The sequence below is a fragment of the Anneissia japonica genome, unplaced genomic scaffold (assembly GCF_011630105.1).
Source record: "Anneissia japonica isolate Jap-2015-1 unplaced genomic scaffold, ASM1163010v1 scaffold287922_len478547_cov175, whole genome shotgun sequence".
NCBI lineage: Eukaryota > Metazoa > Echinodermata > Crinoidea > Comatulida > Comatulidae > Anneissia > Anneissia japonica.
In genome coordinates this window covers 268,739-273,881 of record NW_022692572.1, presented here as the reverse complement: position 1 = coordinate 273,881, position 5,143 = coordinate 268,739, and positions in this window count along the sequence as shown.

The window sequence follows — 5,143 nt, the reverse complement described above, 5'->3', positions numbered from 1 at the left end:
TGTACCCTAGCTGCACTGATGAGGCCTGGAAGGCCGAAACGGATCCGTCTGCAGATATTGGGATTCCTTCCAGTGGATGCTTAGTTTATTTTGTCATTCTGATCGGATTTTCTCTACTGTTTCGTTTTTTATTTTAATTTTAAATTGTTTTGCATTATATGGCCTTTGATGTTTTATGGGTTTTTCCCATTTGCCTTCCAAGCTTTGCGGATTTTATTTATGAGTATATAATCAATTAATGCCAACATAATATCCAACATATAATAATATATCGCACCTACAACCGTCATTAGTCATTCGGCAGAAAACGTGTTTACGAATTATCGAATATATTTTTCACGACTCCATAACAATAGCAACACAATCTAATTCTTTGGATTAGAATGCCCTGTACGACTGTCTTAGTGTGTCTTAAACTGATATTGAAAATGAAATCAAACCACAATTAGTAAAACGAAACTCTGTTACTCCTCATGTATTTTCTTCCTAAAATTCATAAAAAGGAAACCCAGGCCGCCCCGTCATTTCGGGCACAAATTGTCCAACAGTCGAGATCTCTAAATATATTGACACTCACTTACGCCCTTTGGTCTCTCAACTTCCATCATATTTGAAAGATATCACAGATTTCGTTAATTTCATAGAGGAGCTATAGCATAGGCCCGTTCCCTAATAATTAATTTCGGCTGATGTCTCCTCATATAAAAACATAATGCGTAATGACGGTTTACAGGCATGTAAAGAAGCTCTTAATAAACGAACACATATTACCCCACCAACCGATCACTTAATTAGACTTTTAGAGTTCTCAAATTGAAAAACTTTATATTTAATGATACTCATTATCTTCAAATTAAGGGAACGGCAATGGGTACTCCAGTAGCGCCCTCATATGCCAATATTTTTATGGATAACAGACGGCTATTGGAATCATCTGACACCCGCCCTCTTTGTTGGAAACGATTAATTGATGATGTTTTCTTCATTTGGAAATGATGAAGAAAATTTAAACATTTTTAAGAACCACGTCAACAACTTTCACCCTACCATTAAATTCACATTCGAGCAATCCAAATCCAAAGTCCCATTTCTTGATGTCTTAGTCGAAATGATACAAAAACAACAGATGCTCATCTTTATCTGTTACCAATTCGTGTCACCCTAAACATACTTTTCCAAGCATAGGATATAGTCAAACACTTAGAATTCGTCGTATTTGTAATGAGGGAAATGATGTTAATAAACACTTATTAGGTATCCAGGAAGTGACATCCTCAAATATAATAAAAGGAAACAAATTAACAGGGTCCCTCTTGTTCTCACTTATGATCCAAGACTCGCTAATGTGTCTCACACAATTAGAAAACATGCCGACCCTACACAAATCAGAGGATATGAAAAGACTATTTTCGGAGCCTCCGAATGTGGCTTTTAGAAGAGCAAAACACCTAAAGGATCTGTTAATGCAAAATTACCCCCAAAAAAACCATCAGAAGGGGAAACTGGTTTTATTCAGTGCCCCTCAAAAAAATGCTCTGTCAGACCATTTATAAAGACAACTAAGAAATTTATCAGTAATGTAACCCGACAATCCTTCCCAATCACAACACTCATTCATGACAAAATGGATTGGTTAATTTATTTAATCACATGTCAAAAATGTGGTAAACAATACGTGGGGAAAACCACTACATCCCTTTACACTAGATTCACAAATCATAAATCAGACATTAAACACCATAATATCCCATCAAGTAAAAACTTACAAGTTGGCCGTCATTTTAATCAAGCTAATCATTCAATAAAAGATATATCAATTAGGCCTATAGGTATTGAGCGTATCATTATAAACAAGAATCAATTATCAAGAGAAGAGAATCGTTTTGGATTAAAAAATTACAAACCCTTCACCCGAAAGGTATTAATGTTGATGAATAGCGTATCCCCTATACAAAGTTAGTCCATTTAATTACTATCCTAAAACTTCTGTCCTTTCGGGTTGCATAATTAATCATATGCTAATTAACGGATTTACAAAATTCTAATGCCACGTCAGCAACAAACGTACTACTTCATTCCACAATACCAGAGCAGAGACCAAGAGGGTGACACCCCTAAGTCAAATCAAGATATATGCATGTTTCATTTCAGTAAATTTCACGAATTGCCTTTATAAATTTGTATTAAATAACCAATTTTGGATATACATATAGGATATATTTTATTATAAACTAAATAACGGAAATCACTATGCATGGTAGATTAATTTTGATGTATTTTAATCGTAGGTATTTTTAATGTAAATTATTTTAATAAGTAGTTTTTATATTTTAAGACGATTTTGCACAGATCCTGATGAAGATCGTAAGCTCGAAAGCTTGATGATTAAAGACACGGTTTGTTCCATCCAAGCCTCCGACTTTCTTTCATCTATATATATATCTGTCTCTTATACACATCTAGATGTGTATAAGAGACAGTATATAATATATCTGGCTTTTTCTACCCTCACTCACTCGCCATCTTTTATGATGCAGGCATACTAACAAATTTCTTCTAAAACAATTTATAACTTAATTTTACTTTATTTAATCCCCTCCTAGCATGAAAAATCATTCCCATGATATGTTGCAACCTAACCTATGTTTATCACTATAATCCCTTTCTTTGTTTATCAAACCTTAATCAGACCCAACTAATTAATACCTTTGAAGTACCGCTCTGCCTTTCTGCGCATGCTCAATTTAAAATTGCAACAAAAAGAAATGTCGGTTGAAAGGTATAAAGTAAAATATATATATATAAAAAAACACGGAACACCAATATAATTTTAATGAAGTGGAAAACAATGAAGTGGGGAAGGGAAAAAAAACCAAGTTCACTGCTACGTTATTAGTGAGACTATTGCTGCAATTGTAATAGCGAAGTACATCGTGACCCATAACCTTTCCGCGCTATCCGGTGTAGACTGACCTTAAATCACTTCAAATAGATTGGCATAGATTGACACTAAATATTAGGATTCACATCCTTGATATATAGCCTATGCTTCGGCAAAGCACGGGAAAATTCTAAGCATGGGAAGTGACCAAAGTGACGGCCAGAGAAAAAACAGTGCAAAAAGATAGGAAAAACATATGCAAGAAAAAAGAAAATAGCAATGGCTTTTCCCAGTACTGCTGGGAAAAGCCAATAAAAGACACTTCACTGAATTTGTCTTCTGGTTTGTCATTTTTTCAACTGACACTTATGTACGTGGTTGATCCTGATAAGACCATTTTCTTTGCAAACATGTCTTCCAATTACCAGAGTTAAATCCTCATTGACGACTTTTAATTCTACTGGATAGGTCTGTATCTTATGTCTCTTAGTATTTTCATTTTAGTGCACAGTCTACCAACCACATGTTATTTCGAATTGTTCCACATTTTCTGTACTCCTTCATCATGCATTATTAGATTTCTCAATTTTCAAGTTCTGGGATAATGTTGACATTAGCTCCACTTCCTGAATCAATCAATTTTTCATCAACTTGCATATCTGCATAAACAGTTTATTAATAGCTTTTATTACGTAGGTCTCATCTTCATCATTTCAGAATTCGACTTCAACTACCGTACTTGTTAAACATGATACTCCCCGAAGTAACTTAGAAATGTGCCTATCATTCAAAACATCAACATTGGAAACACCTCGGTTATTCTATCCAATGAGGTTCGTAATATTGGGGTGATATTTGATTCCTCAATGACAATGGATAGGCACATTAAGAAAATCAGTAAAGCTGTATCTTACATACGCAACATCAAAACCATTAGAAGATTCTTAACTGATGATGCAGCTATCAAGATTGTCCATGCCTTAATTACATCTCGGTTGGACTATTGCAATGCTATACTTTAAGGTCTTCCTCAAAGGCATAGAAGGAAGCTGCAAATTATTTTGAATATGGCTGCACGTCTTGTGTCAGGAGTTTCTAGATTTGAGCATATAACACCTACTCTTCGTCGCCTGCACTGGTTACCTGTTAAGCAACGCATCTCATTTAAATTGTTGCTTTTCACATATAAATCATTAAATAATAAATCCAGAGTCACTTAAATTTTTGTAAATTTTTCTTCTTGTAGGCCTATCCCTGATATGACGTCAGAAGAAGTCCACCATTTCTTTCTCTGACTTCCTTGACTATGGTCTATCAAAAGTGAAAACAACATGTTGTTTGAATCTTAACCATTCCTTAGTAAAGTGGTTTAATTTTTGACATGAACTGCATACCTTCCCATTGCCGGGATAACAGCATGTTTCTCCCTGTTTCCACTTCTATAACATGTGCCACATGTTGAATGCCATTTAACCTGACGTTCGTGTGGTGGATTGCGAAATTTTTCTCTTTGTGTACTATCATACTTTGTTGTCACTTTTTGTACTGTTGCTTCAGTAATTCATATCAATTTTGTGCTCTGTCTTGAGCTTCATAATTTCGACCTATGTTAACAGCTTCATCTAATGTCAATTTGTCTCCTAATTCAAGACACCATTCATGTACCTTACCATTCTATTTGGATAATCGTAGTTACAAATATTTACAAGGATTTGAAAATCAGTCATGAACTGGTCAAGTCGTATGTTTTTACCATGTTTTCTTTTATTTAGGGCTACCGCTGCTTTAATGGTGTTGACCTTAAGTGCAACGTAATCCTCATATTTTTTGTATACCATGACTAGTCTTTCTTATAGAGAGATTTCGTCCTCCAGAGTCACTTAAATTTTTGTAAATTTTTCTTCTTGTAGGCCTATCCCTGATATGACGTCAGAAGAAGTCCACCATTTCTTTCTCTGACTTCCTTGACTATGGTCTATCAAAAGTGAAAACAACATGTTGTTTGAATCTTAACCATTCCTTAGTAAAGTGGTTTAATTTTTGACATGAACTGCATACCTTCCCATTGCCGGGAAAACAAACGAATCCTGTGCTCATCGGACTCCAGGGTGTGCAGAATGTTGGTTCACCAGTCCACTAAAGAGATGAGTCTTGAGACGATTTTTAAATATCTCAACAGAAGAAGACTCACGAACAAAGATAGCAAGCTATTCCACACATTGGGAGCAGCAACGGAAAATGCTCTTTCACCATACGTTCTTG